The sequence below is a fragment of the Peromyscus maniculatus genome, chromosome 6 (assembly GCF_049852395.1).
Source record: "Peromyscus maniculatus bairdii isolate BWxNUB_F1_BW_parent chromosome 6, HU_Pman_BW_mat_3.1, whole genome shotgun sequence".
Taxonomy (NCBI): Eukaryota; Metazoa; Chordata; class Mammalia; order Rodentia; family Cricetidae; genus Peromyscus; species Peromyscus maniculatus.
This window is the reverse complement of record NC_134857.1, coordinates 78,835,103-78,861,386: the sequence shown is the minus strand read 5'-3', so window position 1 is coordinate 78,861,386 and position 26,284 is coordinate 78,835,103. Positions and strand designations below refer to the sequence as shown.

The window sequence follows — 26,284 nt, the reverse complement described above, 5'->3', positions numbered from 1 at the left end:
ACATAGAAACACATGTATTTTGAACCACAGGTAGTTGTCTATTAGTCATCAGGGGTAGGTTTGAACAGGAAATGTATCATTTGAACAGTTGTGCTTTGAACATGAAACATACCCTGTAGGTGCATGTGTTTGAATCACTGGTCCACAGTTGGCTGTGATGTTTGCAAAAGCTGTGGGAAATTTAGGAAGCCTTGATGGTAGGAAGTTGGGGAAATGCCTGAAGAGTATCAAAACAAAGAGTACAGATTAAAAGAGATCAATTACATATTCTTAATGAATTGTAAAGTAGAATAAAACCTACAGAATGCCTATGTAGATCTACTAGACCTAACAACTGAATGTATTTCCATAACTGTACCTTCCGATCATCCCCCTACTGGGTTCATTATGCAGAGAGAAAACAATATTTTGGAATGAATTTTTCTATCTCACAGACAAAGTAAAAAGTTAAAGACCTATATAAAAAATGTTTCTCCGTCAATTGTTGTGAATGAATCCAGCTGAGATTGCAGTACCCTATATTAATGATGAAATTATGCAAATGTGGGTGATTAATGTTGATTGTTAAAGAGCTTATAGTAATTTCTTAGGAGCAATTAATATCAAAAATCCAAAAAGAGAGCAACTTCAATTAATTAAATCAACTGGTTAGATACTTTCCCTCATAATAAAAAGAACACCTATTTCTGGGACTGTTACATTTTATCCTGATGCAAATAAATTAGGAATGGCTGGTTATAAAGCAGGAAACCAGTAAGTACTTCAAAATCCATATGATTCAGTTACAATATCAAAGTTATATGCCATCACGATGGTTTCATTAGACTTTAACAAATGTCTTAATATAATTACTGATTCTCGATATGCACAAAGTGTTGTATTGCATATAAAAAGTGCTGAACTTATTCCTGGTAATTCAGAATTAACTTTATTATTTGTACTACAAGACATGCAAGCTGAAAAATGAATTGCCCATTTCATGTTACCCATATTATCTCATACTGGGTTGCCTGGGCCATTCAAAAAAGAAAATAAAGAGATTAACCAATTACTGATAGGAAATATGTTGGAAATTTCAGAGTTTCATAAGAAACATCACATTAATAATAGGGACTTAAGGAAAAAATTTTCCAATACTTGGCGACAAGGTAAGGAAATTATAAAAAAAACTGTCCTGCTTGTTCTTTGTATAATCAAGTTCCTTTACCTGCAGAAACTAATCCTAAAGGTACATAAAGAAATAAAATTTAGCAAATGGATATATTTTGTTTAGCAGAATTTGGAAAATTAAAATATGTTCATCATACATTTGATACATACTCTGGATTACAATGGGCATCTGCCTGAAGCTCTGAAAATGTTAATTCTATAATTACACATTTATACCACGGGTATAATGGGCATACCAATATAAGTTAAAACTGATAATGCCTCCTCTTATGTTTCCAATAAAATATAACAAATTTTGTGCATTATAATACAAAACACATTACAAGGATACCATGTAATCCTACAGGACAAGCATTTGTTGAAAGATCTAATTACACTCTAAAGGAGACGCTTATTAAACAGAAGAGGGACATGAGCATCCCCAGGGATAGACTGCATACTGCTTTAGTAATTTGAAATTTTTTTAAACACTAATGAAACAGGGACAACAGCTACTGAAATACATGGGATGGTGGAAAACCCTGCTAAATTGAGTCAGCCCATGTATTATAAATGTTTTCACATCAAAATAGAAACCAGGGAAAGTGTTAAGACAGGGTTAGGGGTATGCTTATGTTTTCACAGGAGATAAAAGGTTGTGGATCCCATCAAAAATGATAAAAAATCTGCCATGAGCAAGAGGAGTCTCATGGATTCCTTGGCTGAGATGCCTCTGGGAAATAAAAAATGCAGAAGGCCTTTGGAGCAAACAGCTAATTCTCCCACCTGAGGACAGCTTAAAATCTGGTGTGACAAAGGGGAGGTGATAATTCAAATGCCTCAGAGACCTCTAAATGCTACAACTTTGTTCCTTGCTATGCTGTCTGTGGCAACTACACAGGTAATGGGGACTGGTCATACTTACTGGACCTTTATACCTAATCCTCCAATTAACTTAGCCAAAAGTTGGGGAGTTATGAATATTCCTATGATGGTTAATGAATCTTCTTGGCTACCTGGTCCTTATGACAACCGAAGTCCTGCTCAGCCAATGGAGTAGGGTAAAGAGATTAAAAATTATACTGTGGGAGTACAAGGAGTTCCTATTTGTATGAGAAATGGAATTCGATGTCTAAATATGATCTTTCAAGTATAGCTATCTATAATCGATACTACCCAGGATTATCATAGTAAGTTTTAATTGCTTCATGCATTTGGTTTTGAAGGACAGGAGATTAGTGTCACTAGTTCCACAAATCCACTCTTTGGTGAGATGAGGGTTACCACCATGGAATCTGACTGGGTGCATTGGCAAAAATGTGAGAGAAATATTGAGTGCTGATTAATATCTCCCATAGAGACATCATTGATTTATGGCTTCCCTCAAATAAAACATTCTCACTCAAAGTTAAGATGGCAGCAGTATGGTTTGAGTGGAACTGTAGAAATTAGTTCCTCTGTTAATGAATCTATTCAATGGCGTGGAGATGAACGTCAAATCCTTTCCTGCAATTTGGCAATTTAACTCAGACTAACTTGTGGAAATTAGCAAATGCCTTCCACTCTCTTAAAGCATGGAAAAGAAATGTAAACATTAAAGATGATAAATATGCTTGGTGAAAAGGCTCCACCAAAGCCTGTTCCCTAGACCACTGACAATCAACATGTACAAGATAAAAAATGGTAGACCCCAATGATGAAGATGTTGCTTATGATGAAGCTACAGATGAATTTTCTTCCTTCTTGAACAGACAGACATCTCCTAAGATTCTCATCACGACATCAGATAGACCTCATGGGAGAATAATAAGAGTCTGTGAACAGCTCTCAACAGTTATACCAGATTCACATGTTTATTACAGAAGAGGACTGGCTCTGAAAAAAATTATTCCAGTGCATTGCAAGAGATTTCACAGACCTGATAGTTATTAATGAAGATTGGAAAACACCGAAAAAACTTATTTTGAGTCACTTGCCAAATGGTCGAACTGCTCATTTTAAAATGAGTAGAACACACTACTCATTTATTCCAATAAATGCCTGGTTTATTTTAATAGGCATTTGATTATTTAATTGCTCTGATAGAAGTATTGGTTTCTTCTATGATGGCAGGAAAGGTCTGAACTGAATTTGCCATGGGGGCCTGCATGAGGCCCCTCTGGGAGTTTCCCAAGGATAGAGGCAAAGGGTTACTTTGTCTGTCTCTTGTTGATCAACATTCCTTGGTCCAATATTTACTCTTTCCACACACCTTCTGCATAATCCAGAAAGGAGGGACATTATGTTGCCATTGTTTGTGGAATAAACATTTTTTCTAGGAATGCCCTGTTTACACTCCCCTTTCAAATGACCTTGTTTTCCACACCCCAAACATCTGACATTCCTCAAACCTTTTGAAATTGATTTTCCTATCCACATATCATCATCGTCATGAGACTCAGCATTAATGTGTCCCTGATCCAGTCCTCCAAGGGTGTAGATCTTACCTTTAATGACCTGATTATTCTTTTGCATGCTGCTATAATCAGCATTCGAAGTGTTGAAGTGTTCTTCTTAATATTCTTTCAGCGAGCTTCTGTACCAGGATCATCATAGGTGAGTTTTGCCATGGCCTCAACAACTTCACCAGTATCCCAATTGTTGGTCTTGCTCTAAGAAGGTATAGACTTTCAGAGTTTAAGTTTGAAGACATACTAGAATTTATACAGGTATGCAGGTATACAAGCGATGCTCTAATTATTAGGGTGCCATTATCCAGGCTCCTTCAGTAGCAAGTAAGGTAATGGTACATATGCCATAAAAGGATGGTTTTAATTTAGCCTAAATGACTATGGTCATATTTTGTTTGTGCTAAAATATGTAGATGTAACCAACCATCTTATTAAATAAGAAACACAGAACCAATGCAAAGAAGAAAGCCAAGAGATCAGAGCTAAGAGCCTTACTGCCTACTGCAGCTAGCCTCTTAAGCCAAGAGACCTCTCTGAAAAGGAGCTACTTCCTGTGTGTTTGTCTTTATATAGTCTTTCTGTTCTGCCTTCTAATTGGTTGTAAACCCAAACACATGACTGCCTCATCACTGCCTGTTTGTACAGCCCTCCAGGTCTTCTATGGTATTGAGATTAAAGGCGTGTGTCTCCAATGGTGGCTGTATCGTTGACCACACAGAGATCTACCTAGCTCTTCTACCAAGTGCTGGGATTAAAGGTGTCAGCCACGAATGCCCAGCTCTGCTATGGCTTGCTATTAGCTCTGATCCCCAAGCAACTTTATTTATTAACATACAAATAAAATCACATTTCAGTACAAATAAAATACCACCATATTAATGTGATATTTTATTTGTATGTTAATAAATAAAGTTTGCCTGGAGATCAGTGGTCATAGCCAGCCATAAACCAAAGTCAGGTGGTGGTAGCACATGCCCTTAATCAGATCACATGGAAGGCAGAGTCCCTGTGTGTTCAAGGACACAGCCGAGCTTGGTGACACATGCCCTTAATGCCAGTACCAACCATAGAGACCTGGAGGTTTGTATAGACAGGCAGTGATGAGAAAGTGTGGGGGCTCGGTTAAGGGCCAATGAGAAGGCAGAACAGCAAGTTAATAAAGGCACAAGTTGAACAGGAAGAAGTTCTCTTGGGAAGCAATAGCAGTGTTGTGAGCTAAGGCTAGTTGGCAGCTATTGCTCTGATCTCTACAGCTTGCACCCCTGTATTTGGCTCTATGTTTCTTCTTTAATAAGGCTGTTTAGAAATTCTTCTACAGATTATTGCTGTTGTTTTGGGAATTATTGCATTGACTGCTACTACTGCAACAATCAAAGTGGCCCTCCTAAAAAAATTCAAACTGCTGAGTTCATTAGAGTCTATCATAAGCATTCTGCAGAACTTTGGACAGAACAAAATAAAATAGATAATGAGATAATTAATGAATTAGCTGATTTGAGACAAGTTGTTATATTGTTGGGAGATCAGTTAAAAATATCGAAGGAGCAGATAACATTAAAATGTGATTGGAATGTTACATCCTATTATATTGCACTTTTAACATCAATGATAGCGAGTACGATTGGGAAATGGTTAAGATGCTTTTGATGGGTCACTCTAATTCTTCTCAAATGACTGATGATTTACAGCAAGAAATTAAGGAAACATCCACAAACAAGGTACGTGATATGAAAGGAATGGATGTTATGGAAAGCCTTGCAGATATGATACCCTCATTCAGCCCTGTGAATGACTTTAATAGATTTCTTGTTTTAGCAAGTGTTACACTTGTGCTAGCAATACTATCCTTATTGGCTTTAAAATGTGTTTTGGCTTACTTACACAAGATTGTAAAACAGAATAGAGAAAAGGCTATGTGTGCTGCAAAGCTACATAATCACCAATATAATTAATGTTTGCATATAAAAAAGGGGATATGTTAGTGAAGTTCCTGCAAATTTCAAAGTGGTTTGATTCCAGAGTATTAGCACCTAGGTTTGATCTGTCTATGCACACATGTTTGTACCATGAAGTATGTGTGGAGATCAGAGGATAACTTCTGAGAGTTTGTCCTTTCCTTCTACTATGTGGAACACAGGACAGATTCAGGTGACCAGGCCTGGCAACAGGCACCTTTACCCACTGAGCCATCACTCTGGACCAAAAACATATAATCTTATAAATGTAGCCTGCGTGGTTATTTTGGCAAACGGGGATAGAGATTCCTTGGGATCAGTTCATTAATTGCGTCGTTTCTTTGTTGGACATGAAGTACAAACCATAAGCTCCATATATTCTTAGGGAAATGGAAAAAGAGAACATACATTGTAGGGTTTCCCATGCATGGCCTATGGGCTACTAGAGGCTTCCTTTCACATATGTTCTCCAAATGGGGAGGTCATAAGTAAGGTCTGTGCAGTTGCTTTCTTTGAGTTTCACTAAGGCAGGCAAGAAGAGGCCTGGGAGACAGCCCTGGGAGGCCTTCCTTGTCTTCTGTCTGTTCTCTCAGTTTGCTTTCCTCCTCTCCTCTCTGACTCCTCTCCCCACTCAGCTCACCAACTAGAACAGATTTTCCACATCACTCCTCTTCTCCTCAGCTTTCCTTCTGGATGCTTTCATTCCCTTTTCCCTTGTGGTAGAAGGTGCACAGGCTGACAACCTCTGGATGGACAGTCTAGTGCCTGGTGCTGCAGTCTTCTCCTCAGAGCCCTCAGGTACTTAGAGGTTAGTTCACTGCAGCCAGCCTGTGCTTTCAAGGTCAGCTCTTCTGACTCAAAGCACATTTCAAAGTGCCTCCCTTTGCAGCTGCCCTTGTGAGATGCAGGCAGGGTTTGCTCACTCTGCATACATCCAGTGCCCTGCTTGTCACAATAGCAAGAAATAGCTTCTCTTGGAAACTAGTAAGGGGATGGCAATGTATTCCCTGTGTATACAAAGATGACTATGTTACCAATATTCCACAATACTCAGGGTAACTTTCCATTCGTAGTATGGACTGGGAAAGAGCTTCAAACACACTACCACCTAGAAGAAACCAGACATACCCAGGGTTTCCTAGGTGGAAGGACACATAGTGTCAGGAACTGGAGACCATGAGATCATTGCAGGTAGTTCAATGCTGTAATTTTATTCACAACACACTCCATAGCACAGGGCATGTTATTTGAATGACCTGGGAGGATACAAATCTGCACAAGGATCCATAATGTCCTGAACTAATTACTAGATGTGACAGAGCTATCTCCTGATCCAAATCATTATTACCTCATTCATAGCCCCAGAGCAGAGTTCACTCCATAAATCTATGGTGGAGCCAGGTGCAAGGCACAGGAATCCAATCCTGTCTAAAGGTGAAGGTGAAGGTTGATTTTGTTCCCTGCCAGCCATCAGTCCAAACCCTCTACAGTGAGTGATTTCACAAGCCATCAATCTGACTTTTGATATTTGACCTGAGGGAGGATAGCATGAAGCAGGGCCAGAAACAAGTCCTTAGTCCGTTCCAAGGTATCCTTCATATGCTATCCATTGGTTAACATTTTAAATTAGTGAAGACTCAGGGTTTTAAGCATGTCATTATTAACCTCTAGGAACCTGAGAGGGAAGGGGCAGTGACCAGATCCTCTTAGATTGCTATCTTCTGAGGAAGACATGGGGAGGGTTGGATATTTTTTTTTCTTTTTTTCCCTTTGCTGAAGACAGATGGACAAAGACAATTTTTCCTAAAGGAAAAAGAGTTCTGCTGGGAAGTGAAGAGGGCAGAGATCTGTATCAGCAGGCTGTGGTCTCCATCAAGGCTCTGACTTTTCTAGTTGTCTGTGTGCCAACTGTGATGCTCAGTGGCTGCTAAGGAGTTTCAGACCCACCATTGTGGGGCATTTACCCATCAACCCCACAGATCCCCAGAGTTTTCTTGAGTGTGAGCAGCAGGAAATATTAGATAGAAAGATTTATTGCAGAGAATCTTGCGGAGATAAACAGATAGAAAATAAAGGATAGCCTTGAGAGGGCCTGGAACCTTTTCCAACAGGCCCCTACTGTCTCTGCCCCAGGGTTTTTATAGAGATGCAAGGGGTGGAGCAAAAGACCTCCTCCCCCAGCACAGCCAAGTGCAGACCATCTCAGACACCTGCCCTCGGGGCCGTGGTCCTAATCATCTTCTATGCGGACCTGCTGGGTAAACCACGAGGAACCCAAGAACGGCCTCCCATAGGTCCCCCTTTCTTAATATATATAAAAAATAACTATTAAGGGCTTACAGCAATCTCCATAGCTGTTACACCTCCCAGTATGGGAGTAGAGGATGATATAGATGGCATTTCTCTTTTGAATTAGTTCCAAGGTGACTATAGCAGTCTTAGCTGCCTCAAGCCCTTTCTAAACCAAAAACTCTTAAGGTGACTACCAACTTAAAGAATCCCTCAGCTTCATCATTACCATTAACAGGTTAACATAAATATTGCTATACATAGTCACAATTCTCTCAATCTTACAACTCAAAGCAAACTCTTAACAGAACCATTTGAATTAGCATATATGGTGCTATATATAGTTAACAATTTTCTCGGTCTTACAACTTTAACTCAGTCATTTGAATTTTCCTGTTAACAGAACATAGGAAAAACTTCGACGTATTCACATCAAACTTAAATATTTCCTTAACTCCACAAAACCAGGGTGCATTAATATCAATAGGTTTCTGCGAACATAATTCAATCTCATAACTCCTCGTTTTCTTTATAATTTTTTAAACAAAATCTCAAACCTAGTTATAGGAACCCAAACTTATACAATTCCTACAAACCCATATTGAAAAGTAATATTTTCAATCTAACCATTAACACTTTGAAAACTTTTAGCAAAACATCCAAAAGCAGTTTCTTAATAAAACTCTTTACACACTTTAAAATTAGTCTCTTAGTATATACCCCATTTGCATTTCTTACTAACAAAACATGACATTAATCCACTCAAACAACAATTTAAATTAAATAGACTAAGGAATATTAACTCTCCCTTTTCTTTATAATTTTAAGCAACATCTCAAGCCTAGTTAGAAAACCCAAACTTTTCTGTTTAAACAGTTCCATTTTTAACCCAATTCCAGAAAACCGTTCCTAGGTCACTACTCAAAATTGTCCCATTGCAATGAAATCTCTATTGTTTATTTCATTTCTTAAGTCTTAAAATTCAAATATTAAATTCTGGTACTAGCCTTCCAAATATGAGAAATCCATAACCAAAATCTTTTTGTAATTTTATCTCATTTTAAGTTCAAAAAGTTCAAACAAGAAATAAATTCTGGTATCAAGCTTTCACTTCCAAATATGAAGAGATGTTTTTTCAACCAAAACTTTTTGCTGTTAACAATTTTTGTTCAAACAAGCATCTCTGAGCTTTTATTCTTAAGCCAGAGACCTTTTTAGGTATAGTAGTATTCTAAACTGCACCGTTTTTGATGTCAGCTCAGGTTTTTCTGTGTTGCGTTGATTTTCCACGGATCTCAGCTGCGGATGCCTTGTTGTGCTGGTTCTGGCGTCTGCCATTCTTAGCTTCTTAGCGGCTTCTGGAGCTTTTGAAACCATTCAGACTGCCTACTTTGCAGTCTACTAGGACACTAACCTTCTGTATCTCGGGTTCTTTCACCATATACATTAAGAATAGACTCACACTTAACATTTACACTTTTTTACAAACTCACATAACATGTGCTTAAGCATAAACTCACTCAACATTTACACATTTTTAAAACTCACATATAACATATTAACATTATTTATTTATACTTTAAGGAAACTATAGAACTACTTTAGCAAATATATTTCTTATTACTTCTTATATACAACTGGTATCTTTACTTTTTACAAGCTTATTACTACATGTCTTAAGACTGCCTTAGATACTTCTTGCAAGCTTATATTCTTAAAGGAACTCTATAGATCTATTTTACAAATGTATATAGGGCTACCATTAGCATATATTTAACTTAGCAAACACCTAAAGATTTCTTAACACAGATCTAACAAGACAGAATTTTTACAAACTAACATATCTTATTTTCGTCTTTCTACTTCTTACTCTTAATTATTATCACCATCTCTATTAGAAAGATTCTCTTAACTAGACAGAAAGTACGTACATCATTTCTAAAGTTTAGAGTTTATAGTCAGCTTTGTTATAAAGCACTGGGATTTAGTGAATGTTGTCATTATAGAGTTGTGATATTTGTTGCTAGGGGATTGTAACATTCTCGGGACGAAGCCACACCCCAAAGTTGCCTAGTTCTCTCAGCCTTTCTGGAACCAGCAGAGATGCACTGTCAGCGGTAGATGGTTTTTAACTAGAGGCTGTCCCTTCACCCAAATTCATAATAGTCCCCTAAGTACTTCAATTCAGACAAACATTTCTATTACAGCAGTACTCTTGGTTTGCTCTACCGAAAAATTTCACTTCGTGCTAAGGGTGAAATTACTGTATTTAGCTGCTATAAAGCTCGTCGCCAAATACTGCACAGCTATTAGGTGATATAAGGTATTTTTCTAAAGGAGCTAGTAAAGCCAAAATGGCACAGCTCAGAACTCTTATTTCCTCACTGTTTGCATTCATCAGTGACAAAACCTCAGAAATACTAATTGAGCCACTTTCATTTTGGTTCCTTTATAGGAAATGTCGTTGGAGCTGACCCTTCCTTAGTTCCACGCTCCTTACCAGACGTTCCAGTAACCACCAATCTTCATTCTCCTCTTGTGAAAAAACACAAACATGTCCTCGACCCCATATTAACAAAGGATTAGGACCCTTCCATAATCCTGAGAAGGGATCTTTCCATTTCACTTGAGCAAAAGTCGCTTGGGTGCCACTGTGCTAAAATCTATCTGTGGCAGACTGTTCATAGACATCCATATTCAAAAAGTTCAGAACAAAAACAGCATGATTTAATGCATTATGTGGCGATTGAGGGTAAATTTCTTCCTTTTTTATTTTTATTTTTTGAAGTTGTATTTTAAGACTGCTATGAGCCCTTTTTACAACTCTGAGGATTATAAGGAATACCTGTTTTATGTATGATTTCCCATTGGGTACAAAATTGTCGAAATGCCTTACTACTATATCCAGAACCATTATCAGTTTTAATAATTTTTGGTAAACCCATATACGAAAAACACTTCAAGCAGTGCATAATGACATGTTTTGTAGCTTCGCCAGGTTGTGCACTAACCATTAAAAATCCTGAATAAGTGTCAATGATCACATGTACATATCTTAATTTGCCAAATTCTGCAATATGTGTAACATCCATTTGCCATAGATGATTGGGAAGAAGACCTCGAGGGTTTACCCCTAAGTGAGGGACAGGAAAATATTTTGGACATACCCTACATCGTTTAACTATTTGACGAGCTGCTTCTTTGGTAAGTTTGAATTGCTTTCTTAAGCTTTTGCTATTTTGATAATGAAAAGCATGCAACTGTTGAGCCATTTCCACTTGGGATAATGCTGCTATCTTTTTTAACTTATCAGCCATCACATTACCCTCAGCTAAAGGACCAGGATGATTGGAGTGAGCTCTAATATGGCCCACAAAGCATGGCAGCTTTCTTTTGTGAATAGCGTCTTGAATTTGTAGAAACATTTTGACTTGATTGTTAGTTCCAATATATTCACCAAAATTGTTACTATTCAAAGGAGTCAAGAACATAGATGTTCTTTCATGAAATGTATCCTTCATTAGCTTACTCTGAGAAAAAGCATTTTCAGGATTTAGTATTTTTACTTCATTAGCTTTAACTCCTGATGTTATCAGCAGCTGTGATATTTAGCATTGATTTCTTATAAGGAATTTTCAGGTAAAGCAACTCTTTTGTAAGATGGCTAGATTTTCTGAAGTTTGTTTTCCATCTGTAAAGCAGTCATTTCTTTTTGAATGCCTGTTTCCTTGTCTCCTTATTAGATTTGCAAAGGAATTGCTCATTGCAGGCAGTTTGTTCAAACGGCAAAGAACTTTTTTAATTTCAACATAAGTTTCTTCATATCTAAGACAACATTCAGTGTATAAACTGCTTTCCCTTGCTTTCTTAAGGATTTTTAAAGTGGCTTGTTTGCTCTTAAAGCTAGCTTTTTGTCATCCAACTACCGTAAAAACTTTGCACAGCTATTAGGGTAAATAAGGCATTTTACCAATGGAGCCCCAAACCTCGAAACACCTAGTTCCGTATCCTTTCAATTTTTCATTGGAACTGACACTTAAACTCTTAGACGATTTTCCTCCTTATTCTTTTAAAAGCTGTATTTTAAGTTTACCATGAAAGTATTTTCATGCTGACTAAAGTGTTTCAGGGCAATGTCGCCATCTTTAGCGGAAACACTACCTTTCCCAGAATGCATTTCCCTTATATCAGTCCCTTGTTGCAAGCTAGCTTTTGGACTTCATGTCTCATTTCTTTTTTGGTCTGAGAGTTAACTTCTAATTTTTTTTTGTTTGTTTGTTTTTGTTTGTTTGTTTGTTTGTTTTTTTACCAGACTTGCTTACAAATTCTTGCCCAGGAGGTTTGAACAAAGTTTTTTGCCTTTGCAACTGGAGATTTGAACAAGCATTTTACATTTTCAGCTATGGCACATTGGGAGATTCCTATTCTCTCCTCAGCTGGCTTCAACAGGTGTCTCTCCTTCATTTGACACTGGCCCCGCATCAGAACCACACCTTCCTCGTTAGTGCGCATTGAGGCTGGCATTTCTGATAGCAACTTTCCTCGGGGCTTGTGTTTGTTTTAGCCAGTCAGTGAAAAACAAGATCATGTACAACAGCTTTTCCATAGCTCCTTCAGAGAGATTTTCTCCCACTGATTTATCTCATTTTGCTTGTTCGTCCCACCCTCAACCCCCTAACCCCAGATGCAGAGCTCCAGGTATCTGTCTGAGGCTCTGTACCTCTGCTAGCTGCTTTTGGAGGAAGGGGCTTTTTTTTCTCCCCCCAAATCTGCCACAAATTCTAGCAGCTTTTTCAGGTCATGCATTTTCTGGGGAGGTATCTGTCCTTTCTGTTTCAGAGTCTTTCTCCCAGACAGTTCCCAGTTTGGTCTCAGTTTATCCCCTCTACCCCAGAAACAGTTTCCCACACTACAGTGGCAGCTTTCCCTGATACTGAAGGTAGGGGCTTTTTGTCCGTTTGTTTTCAGGGTCTGTGTTGTTTGCGTACAGACTGAAAATCTAACAAGGGAGGTTTTTGCCATTTCTAAACTCCCATTAGGACAGGTGCTTTGCATCATCAGGCCTTCACCTGCCCCAGTCCCCCAGTGGGCTGTGTTTGCTTGTCTGGGTGCTCAAGGACAGAGCTTATGCCAGAGGCAATCAACCCTTAGGGCTATATACACTCCCTCATCTCATCGGGAGTCAGTTGAAACAGAGTATAGATGTAACCAACCGTTTTATTAAATAAGAAACACAGAAATAATGCAAAGGAGAAAGCCGAGAGGTCAGAGCTCAGAGCCAAAATCTCACCCTTCTGCCTGCGGTGTCCCAGATTCCCGAATGAGAGCTCCTTTTCCTGTCTGTTAGTCTATTTAAAGAGACAGAACAAGCCACAGCTATCTCACCTCACCAGTTCCTCAGCTGGTCCTGTTTCCTCAGACTGGAAGCTTCTGTGTCCTCATCCCAATAGCTCTCAGCTGAACTGTGTTGCTCCAAAGCCTGAAAGCTTAACCAGCCAAATGCTTCTAGTTTCTGGTCCTCACGCCTTATCTATCTTTTTGCTTTCTACCACCACTCCCTGGGATTAAAGGCTGGCGTTCTGGGATTAAAGGCGTGTGCCACCACCGCCACACTTTTGCTATGGCTCTAATAGCTCTGACCCCCGGACAACTTTATTTATTAACATACAATCAAAATCATATTTCAGTATAATTAGATTACCACCACATTTCCCCTTTTCTATTTTAATAAAAAAAAGCAAAAGGTTATGACTAACAAAAGAAAAACTATATACAAAAGTACAATAACTATATACAATATATACAAATAATAAATACCTAAACAGGTATTTGACAAATCAGAGAAAATAATTCCATTATCTATCCTATTTTGGTAATTCCAAGATGTATCTAATGCACTTTCTATCCTAATTAATTTTTCAACTATAAGTAACTAATCTTCAACCATAACTAACTAATCTTCAACTCCCTCAGAGACCCAAGAAGGAAATAATATTAGCTAAAAAAAATAAAAAACAGGAAGTGCATGCAAGCAACTTCCAAAAAATTTGTAAGTTGACAGAAACAGCCAGCTGCCTGGGCAGTCACCTGAGGTTTCTCCACAGTGTTGGGGCATCATCTTCAGCCTATAGGCTTAGTGTATCTGACAGACTCATTTGTGAAGTAGGATGTACACAAGGTCAACAGTTCAATCTCACATTGAGTGAGAGCAGTCCATGTACCAGAAACACCTGAATTCCACTAGTGTCCTGTCATGATTCAGGATTTTAATTTCTGGAAATTGTTGACAGTTTTTTAATTCAGCTGTCCATTCTTCTTGGCTGTGTATATATGGCTTCATCTCAGCATCCTCTTCTTCTCCACATCCCTCTATTAAATGCCAGTCTACTTTTGAGAGGCATGAGCTTTCAGCTGCTGTTCCATTGTACAACAGAATCCATCGGCCCTCTGCCTGTTAAGCTGCCTTCGAAGAAAAGGGCACCGTACCTTTTCCGGATGCGAAGGCCACTTCAGGGATGGGGCCATATTGTCCTGGCCTCAGAAGATGCCTTTTGATAAAGCCATAACCACACTTGTTTTGGTAAGAATCAGTAGTCCATTGTTTCGTGTTCTGTCTGTCCATTTTGTCCTGTTGATTCGAGGATACTTTGTTGTCCAGTGGCTAACTTTTGCCACAAGGAAAGTTGACTCCATATGCAGTTTCTTCAATGCCCATATTTTCTCTGAAATAGATTAGTACTGCCAGGAGCTGACATGTCTCAAAAAGAAAAATTTTCTAAGTTATTAAAACATTTTAAATGCCATATTCTGTAGATCTCTGAAGGGTTTGAAGATGACCTGTCTAAAACATCTCTGCTCAATTTTTAAAACATATCTAATATGACTACAAGTTCTATTGAAATATCTAACTACTAACTTTCATTTCTTTATATCCTAGTAGTTGGTAATAATAACATTCAAGGATCAGAAATTTGTATTACATTGTTAAATGAATGGTATAAATACAATTAGAAATATACATATAGCATTTTCTAACAATATCAGTTTCAAATTTGTATACAATATAAAACAATTTAATCCAATGTAAAGTATTAGTGATTGTCTTTTTCTTTTCTTTCTTTCTTTCTCTCTCTCTCTTTTTTTTTAACAAGAACCTTAAATCTAATCTCCTTTGCTTAGCCTTTTTCTTAACCCTTGACAATAACTTGTAACCAGCCCCCCTAAATACTGAAAATTATCCCAGACCCAAAACCCATTAAAAAGACCAAAAAACCACCCACCCCACACCACCTCTTTGGGAATGTGGGCGACGTAGTCTTAAAATTGCTTCCTGCTGGGTATGGGCAAAGTTTTCTTTATCATGAAAGAATGCTCTGAGCACCTTGTAGTTCAAAGCTGATCTGTGGATGATGTTTGTCAGCTTAATGATATCATTATTGTCCACGTGGAATTGTTGTTGTTGTGGGGCCCCATCTTCTTTCTGGAGACTTCAGTTGATGTTAGGCCTGGCCATGATTTCCTGCAGAAAACTGATAAGAGACTCGAACACAAAAACATATATATGCAGCTAGCCTTTTTTCTAGAATTAGTTAGTACTCTATATGACCATTCATATCTTAACAAAGTTTAAAATGTATATATATCTATATATCTTTATATGTTAATCTTGTAAATTTTGATATAAAATTCATACTTTAAGAAAAGTTTAAAGAATCAGAATAGAATCAAAGAGTTGAGATTAGTAATAGAATAGTCCCTTAATTAATTTTGCTTTTGTCCTGTACCATAGCAGAAGATGGCTCTTATTCTGGCATGATACAGGGAGTTTGCATTTTCCTTTTAACAACATGCTTGATTTTAAAGAAGGAGAGAGCCATTCTCCAACTCCAAAGTCAGCTTTAAATTTTAATTGAACTGGGACTATTAGAAAACCAATAGTGTTAAATCTTTAGAGAAAAGCAGAAACAAACATTTAGGAAGACATAAAAATTTTTTAGATAATATATACCCATACACCGTTTCATTCTGTTTCTTGGGATAGATGATTTGTCCCTTTTCTTCAGTTGTCTCATTTGTCCAGTGTTCTTCAGATTCCTTAACCTTCATTCTCCTAAAAGACAAAAACAAAAAACCTTTCCCCAAGACTAATTTTGGGGATGTTTCCTTTTGACAAGTTATTATTTGATTAAATGAAAAGGCATGTGTTATTGATACCAGTTAGTTTAAATTGGATGTTCATGCTGGTTGATGAACTATCACCTCCTCTAATTAAGAGGTCTCTCTTGTTCAAATCGAACCTTTATCAATTTTGATGGTACCCACAGCTTATCTTCTCCTGTAGAAACAAAAGCAAAACCTCGTCCCCAATGTAATACATACCCTGGTTTCCATTCTGAGGTCAGCACGTCCTTAAAGTATATAGGCTGATTTAATTCTGTAGTTTTTTCTATTATCCAATGTCTCTCTGCAGCTGTTGTTCCTTTCTCATTGGCATTCAGAAAATTCAAAGTTAGAAGAGCATTATGCAGTCTATTTCTGGGGGTTTTTGTTACCCATTTCTGTTTTTTTAGCATATCCTTTAGAGTTCTGTTTGATCTTTCTATAACTGCTTGACCTGTAGGATTATGTGGTCTGCCTGTAATATGCTTTATATTGTAATAAGCAAAAAACTGTTTCATTTTAACAGAGACATATGATGGAGCATTGTCAGTTTTGATTTGTGCAGGTATACCCATGATGGCCATAACTTCTAGCAAATGAGTGATTACAGAATCAGCTTTTTCAGAACTCAAAGCAGTTGCCCATTGAAATCCTGAATAAGTATCGATAGTGTGGTGTACATATTTCAATTTTCCAAATTCTGCAAAGTGAAACACGTCCATCTGCCATATTTCATTTCTCTGAGTACCCTTTGGGTTACATCCTGCTGGTAATGGCGTCTGATTGTAGAAGGAACAAGTAGGACATTTCTTTACTATTTCTTTGGCTTGTTGCCAGGTTATGGAAAAATCCTTTTTTAAACCTTTACTATTAACGTGGTGTTTTTTATGAAATTCTGAGGCCTCCAGCACATTTCCTATCAATAATTTATCAATATGCCTGCTAATTGACGAAGTCTCAATTTTCCTTTGTAAATCAAGTCAGAGATTTTTTTCCACATAAGTTTTTAATTTTTTATTTGGTTTATTTGGTAAAAATATCCATTCCAATATAATATCTTCCCTCTGCATTAATATTCCAGTAGGAGAACGCCTAGAAGGTAAAATAACCAAAATGCAATCCAGCTTTGGATCAATACGATCCACGTGTCCTTCATGCACTTTCTTTTCTACCAAGGCTAATTCTTTCTCAGCTTCAGGTGATAATTTTCTTGGACTATTTAAGTCCTTGTCACCTTCTAAAGTTTTAAACAAATTAGTCAGTTCATCATTTTTTACCCCAACAATAGTTCGTAGATGAGAAATATCTCCAAATAATCTTTGAAAGTCATTAAGAGTTTGTAGTCTATCTCTCCGAATTTGCACCTTTTGGGGTCTAATTTTTTGTAGCTCTATTTTATATCCTAAATAATTAATAGAATCTCCTCTTTGTATCTTTTCAGGAGCAATTTGTAATCCCCAGCAAGGCAAAATTTTCTTTACTTCTTCAAATATTATTTCTAAAGTATCTGTATTTGAGTTAGCTAGTAAAATATCGTCCATATAATGATAAATTATAGATTTAGGAAATTTTTTACGTATCACTTCCAATGGCTGTTGTACAAAGTATTGGCACAGAGTTGGGCTATTCAACATTCCCTGTGGGAGGACCCTCCATTGAAATCTTTTAACCGGTTGAGAATTATTATAAGTAGGCACTGTAAAAGCAAATCTTTCTCTGTCTTTTTCTTGTAAGGGTATTGAAAAGAAACAGTCTTTTAAATCAATAACTATGAGAGGCCATCCTTTTGGTAACAGAGTAGGCAACGGCATCCCTGATTGTAGAGAGCCCATTGGCTGAATTACTTTGTTAATCGCTCTAAGGTCTGTTACCATTCTCCATTTGCCAGATTTCTTTTTAACAACAAAGACAGGAGAATTCCAGGGGCTACTTGATTTTTCAATATGCTGAGCATTTAACTGTTCTTCTACTAGCTCTTCTAAAGCCTGGAGTTTCTCTGTTGTTAAAGGCCATTGTTGGACCCATACAGGCTTGTCTGTTAACCATTTTAAAGGTAGAGCTATTGGTGTCTTTGGAAGATCATCAGTTACTGTGCCCTGTTCTTGTATAATATGGATAGCTGGTGACCACTCATTAGAACAATATCTTCTAATATTTCTCTCAGTAACATGTGTTAGGTTATGATTTGTTTCTGAGATTGGAGGGATGTTAATCTGAGTATCCCATTGTTGCAACAAGTCTCGACCCCACAGGTTCATAGTTATGTTAGCCACATATGGTTTTAATTTTCCTCTCTGTCCTTCTGGACCTATACATTCGAGCCATCTTGCACTCTGTTTCACCTGAGATAATGTCCCAATTCCTAACAGTTGAACGTTTACCTCCTGAAGAGGCCAAGTTGGATGCCAAAATTCTGGTGCAATTATGGTAACGTCCGCACCCGTGTCTGCCAGACCAGACAACAAAACACCATTTATTTTTATCATTAATTTTGGTCTTTGTTCATTAATAGAAGTTTGCCAAAAAATTTTCTTTATGTTTTCTCCTGAATTTTCTATTCTCTCTGTTTCATCAACCTGACCAGCATGATTTATTCCAATAGTCATTTGGTTATTTAATCGCTTTCCAGAGCAGGCATTTCCTCTATAGCTGCAGGAAAGGTTTGAACTGGATTTGCACTGGGGGCCTGCGCGAGGCCCCTCTGGGAGTTTCCCGAAGACTGAGGCAAAGGATTACCCTGTCTGTCCTTTGTTGATCTACATTCGTTGGTCCAGTGTTTTCCCTTACCATACCTTCTGCATACTCCAGAAGGAAGGGGCATTCTGTTGCCCTTGTTCCTTGAATAAACATTGCTTCTAGGAATGACCTGTTTACAGTCCCTTTTAAAATGTCCTTGCTTTCCACACCCAAAACATCTAACATTCCTCAAACCTTTTGAAATTACTTCTCCTACCCACGTATCATCATGCTCATCAACCTCAACATTAATTGTTTCTCTAATCCAATCTTCCATAGGTGCAGATCTTGCCCTTATTGGCCTGATTATTCTTTTGCATGCTGCATTCGCATTCTCAAAGGCCAAAGATTCAATTATTGCCTTACCAGCTTCTGAATCCGAGACCATTCTCTTTACTGCTGAAGCCAGTCTTTGTAAAAAATCTGTAAAAGACTCTTTTGGGCCTTGCCTCACCTTTGTAAATGACTCAGATTTTTTTCCTGGTTCCTCAACTCTGTCCCATGCATTCAAGGCTGCCGTTCGACATAAAATTAGGGTTTGGACATCATATAAACATTGTGTTTGTGCTGAAGCATATTGACCTTCTCCCATAAGCTGATCCTGGCAAACTTGTATTCCTTTATCCCTCATTGTTTTTCTATATTTTTAGCCTCCTCCTTAAACCAAGTCAGAAATTGAAGTCTCTGGCTGGGTTCCAGAACACCTTGTGCAAGGTCCCGCCAGTCCTGTGGTATTATCCTATTATATGTTGACCAAGTGTTTAACATTTGCTTTACATATGGGGAATGCATGCCATAAGATACTATTGCCTCCTTAAACCTTTTTAAATCCAACATTTCAATTGGAGCCCAATTATTTTGTGTAGCCATCATTTGATCAGGCACCTGCTGTACAGTTACAGGATAAATTAAGGGTGACTGTGTGAAAACAGGCTTTCTTTCTACAACCTTATGATCCCAATTTGAAACAACTTCACTGTTAATTGTATAAATTAAGGGTGACTGTGTGAAAACAGGCTTTCTTTCTACAACCTTATGATCCCGACTTGAAACAACATCTTCTAAAGCTGTTATCCTGGCACTTAAATTGACTATCTTTTAAATATTAAAATGTGGATTAGCATAGTGATAAGGTGCATAATTCCACCAATACTAATATTATATAGTTGTTCCATTGTCAGACTGCCTAATATTTCGAACAAAAACCAATTTTCTTCCAATGTACACATAAAGCCCATTTTTTTTTAAATGTGGAAAAAATTGTCTTTTAAATAGTTTCCTTTATGACTTACCAAATCTGCATAGAACAGTAGAAATCCCAGTGAATTAAATCTGCATAGAACAGTAGAAATCCGAGGGGATATTCAAAACAGCCACCTAGTGTCCCAGATGTAAATCCAAAGAGAAAGAGAGAGAGAGAGAGAGAGAGAGAGAGAGAGAGAGAGAGAGAGAGAGAGAACAAGAAAGCGTAGCTGGCTAAAGTTTAAATGCAGCCACGTTTTCCCTCTTGTGCCGAGTCAAGGCTTGGGTCTGGCTTCCTTAAACTTTGACCACTTGCGTTGGCTTTACAGGCAGGGCCCTGTTCGGCAGGGCAGGTCTGAGTTGTTTGTAGCACCGGCTTTAAGCAAGTTGCTCACAGACCTAGGCCCGGGCCAGAAGCTGCCGCTCAAACTAGGAAGCCGGCAGCTCGGACTAGGTAACTGGCAGCTCGAACTAGGAAGCCGGCCGCCCGGTCTGCCGCCCTTGCGGGAAAGCGGACCCGCCGCCAAGCCAAGCGGTTTTCAATGGATTCTTGTCACGTTGGGCGCCAGATATAGATGTAACCAACCGTTTTATTAAATAAGAAACACAGAAATAATGCAAAGGAGAAAGCCGAGAGGTCAGAGCTCAGAGCCAAAATCTCACCCTTCTGCCTGCGGTGTCCCAGATTCCCGAATGAGAGCTCCTTTTCCTGTCTGTTAGTCTATTTAAAGAGACAGAACAAGCCACAGCTATCTCACCTCACCAGTTCCTCAGCTGATCCTGTTTCCTCAGACTGGAAGCTTCTGTGTCCTCATCCCAATAGCTCTCAGCTGAACTGTGTTGCTCCAAAGCCTGAAAGCTTAACCAGCCAAATGCTTCTAGTTTCTGGTCCTCACGCCTTATCTATCTTTTTGCTTTCTACCACCACTCCCTGGGATTAAAGGCTGGCGTTCTGGGATTAAAGGCGTGTGCCACCACCGCCACACTTTTGCTATGGCTCTAATAGCTCTGACCCCCGGACAACTTTATTTATTAACATACAATCAAAATCATATTTCAGTATAATTAGATTACCACCACAACAGAGCTTTTCTCAAAGAGGTGCTTTCTCTGACAGAAAAGCAAGCTTTACTCCTGGATAGTTCTGTTTTGCCCTGGCTGGGCTCTTTCCCCAGACAGCGTTCTGACTGAGCAGCACAACTGCTTCAGACCCAGTTCAGCTTTACTGTTTTCCCAGAATGGTCCTTTCTCTGATAGGAAAGCTTTTTCTCAGATTTTCTTTTTACAGCTGTGGACCTATCAACCCGGGACTTGTAGGAAAGCAGATAACTGTGCCGTTCCCACCGGCTTTAGTTTTGTTTGTTCATTAGCAATCTTCCCCTGGGTCCTGCACCTTCCTGCCTCAGCTCTGTGCTCCAGGAAGTTTACGACTGCAGGAACCCTAGTATCCCCAAAATGCACTCCAACTCAGAGACTCTGGCCAGTCACCTCTGGGTTTTTGGTCAGAAGTGAGGATATAATGCTAACAGTTTACATTGCTTCAGGGGATCTTTGCATTAGGATGATTAGGAGCACCTTTTCATTCTGAAATGCTCAAACAAAACCCTTGATGCCTCAGCTTGGCTGTAACTGAAAAGCTTGGCTTTTTGCTTTTCTCAGGTCAAGTTTCCGGCCCTTTTGGGCTCTCTGTAGCTCTTCACCCACTCTCCCAAGCATTTCCCTCAGGGTACTCTGACCCACTGTCTCTTACTAGCTTGAAGAGACAGAGCTTAGAAGACGTTTTTAGAAACTTGTCCCTGCCTCCTGCATTGCAGGGAGGATTGTTAAAGCTTGAAAGAACTTAGGTTTTTCTGTCTTAAGTTTGTTGTTTTCCCTTAGAGCTAATCACAGGTGGTCCCCATACTAATATCTTCAGGTGATTCTAATTTTTGTCCTTGAGAAAGTTAAGGCTTTAGTTTTTAAAGTTTTTTAAGAGAGCTTTTGAGAAAGATTAAAGCTTTTTAGAGAGATTTTTCCCCCAAATTTTCCAAGAAAAGCTTTTAGTTTAAGAGAAAGATTTTTTTTCCCCAATAGAGAAAGACCAACTTTTCCCAAAACTTCCCAACTTTAAACTTTGACTTCTTACACCCCCATTTTTGCCTCAGGGAGAAATCACTTTCTCCTGCCACTTGGACTTAGCATTTCAGCTGTCTCCAGGACAAAAGCTTCCACAGGAAACTTTCTTCCCCATAAGCTCAGAGAAGAGTTTTACTACCCGTAAAGCCCAAAGAAAGATTTTCCCCCAGTTTGCTTTCATAGCCCCCAAAGTTAGAAAATTGAAGAGTTTTTCTGTCTAGTTGCCTTACTTATTTTTTCCTACACGATCTGACACTTAAAAGTTTTTCCTACACTATATTACTACCCTATACCTTATACTTATTTTTCACAGAAATTGAGAAAGGGATAGAAGATAGCAAATTTTGACAGAAGAGAATTTCACTGCAGCATCGGACATCCTTCCAGTCCACTTTCCTTTTCTCTCCAGGATAAAACCCCTGCCTCTCAATAATATATATATATTCCATAACACCGGCATGCCTTTCCACTGGCAGGGCTGACTCAGCACTTTCGCCAAAAACTCTGTAATAAAACTATTATTTTCCTTTATCTTTAGTCCCTATTCATTTGTCTTCCCCTTTTTTCATTCTCCCTTTTTTTTCTTTAGTCCCTTTTTCTTTTTTCTTTAGTCCCTGTTCATGGCACCATTCTGTGGGGCGTTTACCCATCAACCCCACAGATCCCCAGAGTTTTCTTGAGTGTGAGCAGCAGGAAATATTAGAAGGATTTATTGCAGAGATAAACAGATAGAAAATAAAGGATAGCCTTGAGAGGGCCCCCTACTGTCTGTGCCCCAGGGTTTTTATAGAGACGCAAGGGGTGGAGCAAAAGACCTCCCCCCCTCCCCCCAGCACAGCCAAGTGCAGACCATCTCAGACACCTGCCCTCGGGCCTGTGGTCCTAATCATCCCCTATGCAGACCTGCTGGGTAAAGCCACGAGGAACCTGATAACGGGCTCCCACACACCATCACCTGGGAAACACCTAGAATTCACTGCAGGAATGCCAGGCAGTCCTATTGACATCAGCCAACATTCAGTCAAGTAGGCAACTGATACCAGGGAAAGGACTGGTCCCAAGCCCTCAGCTCCACAGTCCTTAGAGAGGTCTCCTGACCCTCCTAGACAGGTGTGGGGAGGACTAGGAAACCATGTCATTCCACTGCTGCTGTGCCTCACACCAGCAAATATTCCAGTGCAGGGCTGTGGTACAGGAAGCTGAGGTGCCCAAATCTGGGAGAAACGGAGCATGCACACCAGGTTATAGCTGTCAGATAGCTCTCCCACAACCTTAAAGCCTAAAATTGCTCTTTTCTGGTCAGGAAATTTGCTGAACTGTGAGGGAAAAATTGAGTGGCAGCCCAGGAATTTGGATGGAACATGGGCAATGCTTCTTCTGCTTGTGAAACAAGAGAAGCCTGTCTTCTGTGTTTGTCCTCTCCACTTTTGCAGAACCTCTCACTGACAGCTCCTTTTACAGATGCAAGAGAAAGCCCCCCTTTGTCTATCCTGATCATCCTGGACGGGCCTGATCCTGGGGTTCATGGGGATGCTGGGCCTGAGGCTGCTGCTGGTGAGTGGTTGGTTGGACTTGCCGCCTGGGGCACCTCCTCATCCTTCATGTGCTCTCATCCAGGTACTTTTGTCTTGTTTCACTTTAGACAGATACAGTGTAAAATGTCTTGTACAAGATCAAATTTTTAAAAAGGAGTTGCTTATTTTAATTTACACAGAGTATTTTACCTGCATATATGGCTGTGCACCACACACGTGTGCCTGGTGCCTTTGGAGGCCAGAAGAAGACGGCATTGGATTTCCTAGAGCTGGGATTACAGATGGTTGTGTGAATGAAAAGTCCCCAATGGAAGGTGTCTGGTTGGAACAAAGAACTCCTGGAGCAGTCTGTGTCTAGAGACTGATGCACCAGTTGGCATCTCAATCCTGTGGAGAGACTGGAATTTTGTAGGTTCAGGGGCTAAATACTTTATCTTGGGCTAGTCTTAGCTTTTTGAGACAGCCATTTCTTGCCACTCTGTATGTGAAGAAACACCTAATGATAATAAATAAGCTATTAACTTATAACTAACATCTTGTGATAATATGTAAAAATCTCTTAAAAGCTATTAACTTAGCAGAACACTAGTTTTCACCAATCCAAGAGCTAAGAATGTAATCCAATAGCATCTGAGGTCTATAGACTAGCACCCCACTTCTCCTTGTACCTGCCTTTCTGGTGTACCCACCAATGTATTTTAAATTTGCCTTGACTTATGACTTTCATTGTTTTGTAAAACAATTAAAAAGCCTGTGAAACTGCTTTCAAGCTGGAACATGCCATTTGGAATTATCTAAATCCTTGTTCCAGGTCATGGTCACTCAAAATGGCTTCAGAACAAACTATCCCCTATTTCCTTTAAGATGTGAGCTGTGGTTTGTACATTGATAGTTCTGAGCTGCTTTCTGTGTTTTGGGTACAGAAGATGGTCCTTTGTGAGAGTAGCATGTGTTCTAATCACTGGTCTGTCTCTTCAGACCCTCAAATTATTTTGCCCCTTATTCTTGATAACGCTGTCTAAAAGTATATAAACAACCCATGCTAGAAGCTGAATGCCAGTGACGGCATTTAGGAAACTGTAGTAGGGCGGCTTTGAAGACCATAGTCTAGCCCTGCATCTAGCTGTGCTCTCGGCTTCATGCTTCACGGTGACACCTAAAGCTAGACAATTCCTGGAATGGCATACGCATATGGATTTCACTTTTATTAATTCTTTGTGGATTCCACATCACACAATCTATCCCACTCACCTCCCTGTGACATCTCACCCACCTTCTGACCTTGCAAACTCCCCCCACTAAACAAAACCAAATTTAAAAAAACAAAAAACAAAAAACTGAAAACCAAACAAAACAAAGAAATAAAACAAAAACCAAACAAAACATAAAAACAAAAGAAGAAGAATCTTGTCTTGGAAGCTGTATTATCTTAACACATGATCAGTGGGAGATAAGAAGACCGAAATGCCAAAGATGTGTGGATAGTAGAGTACAATTTCAATGTGAACTGTAGCTTTTGAATTGTGAACTATTTATCGGTCCAGAAACCACCTGTGTTGGTTTTGACAAAGGATTTGTCTCTGCTTCACTCATATTGTAAAAATTTTGAGTAAATCTTGACTAATCTGGGACAGAATATTTCATTGTGACCCCATGTTTCTGGACCACAGACTCCACTGTGTGAAACAGCATGCATCTGAAAGTCCTTTCAGTGAGAGAGCTGCAGGGTGCTGTACTCAAAGGTGGTTGCCTATGGATGTGTTTTCCTAGATCAGACACTTAGAGGCCACAGCAGCCTTGGTCCAAGAGGCTCTGACAACTGCTGGAATTTTCGGCAGAACCTGGCATCATACATATAATGTTAGTTTTTCAGGCACATATAATGCAGGGCTTCTGGAATCTTGGAGCCCTCTACCTAGAGTTTAAAGAAAGCCTGTGAACTCAGAGTAATGTGTAGCAGAGCTAGATTCCTTATAAGGAGCCTCTGAGAGAGTGATGCAGGAGGCTATGATGGTGAAGCATTGGCCGCAGTATAAACCTATGGTGTTAGAGGTGTGAAGAACATGGAACACCTGTAGAGGAGACTTGAAGCCAACAACTGGAGACACTGAAGAGTGAAGCCATGCATGCCACAAATAGTTATGCCATAGAGATATGGTTGCTGAACCCAGTTAGAACATACTTGACACAGAGGCCAAGGGACTTTCTTTATGGACATTGTCTTCTTTCATTCTTGCCTTCTGTAAGATCATGCAATACTCATTTTGGCCCCAATTTAGATACGAGCACAAGTTTTGGGTGCAAGGCTCTCAGGTATTCTGCAGGAGTCCAGAGAGACCAGTGGGATGATCAATACGTTAATGAACCAACCACAGTCATCAGGGAGAGGTGCCCTCAGGGTTAAATGCTTGAATCTGAAATTAGGAGACTCACTGATGTTCTCAGATTTGACTCCCAATATGTGTAAACAGTAGGTATCAATTTACCAACAGAAGAAGTGACAGATGCGTCTTCTGTTAAGGCAATCTTCTCAACTCCTTATTCAACCACTCTACAAAGCTTCTCCCTTTACCACCTCCATGTGTTATCCATAGCTAATTACACTGTCCTTATAAATATGTTGAGGGCCCCCACTCCTCAGCTGGGTGTGGAT

General features: G+C 39.2%; 1 protein-coding gene and 1 long non-coding RNA gene across 3 annotated transcripts in view; one reads left to right on the top strand and one right to left on the bottom strand.

The window, feature by feature from the left end:
• The window catches only part of LOC102912479 (NADPH-dependent 3-keto-steroid reductase HSD3B3-like), a 107,673-nt gene that overhangs the window by 42,292 nt on the left and 39,097 nt on the right, over positions 1 to 26,284 (bottom strand). The window lies entirely within an intron of this gene.
• LOC143273925 (uncharacterized) lies at positions 3,459 to 24,394 on the top strand. 2 transcript variants are annotated; one of them, XR_013052258.1, is made up of 5 exons: positions 3,459 to 3,744; positions 10,299 to 10,595; positions 10,945 to 11,047; positions 23,558 to 23,713; positions 23,811 to 24,394. It is a non-coding gene; the product is annotated as an uncharacterized LOC143273925 (long non-coding RNA). The 2 variants fall into 2 exon arrangements; XR_013052257.1 differs by lacking the exon at positions 10,299 to 10,595 and having other exon boundaries at positions 3,528 to 3,744.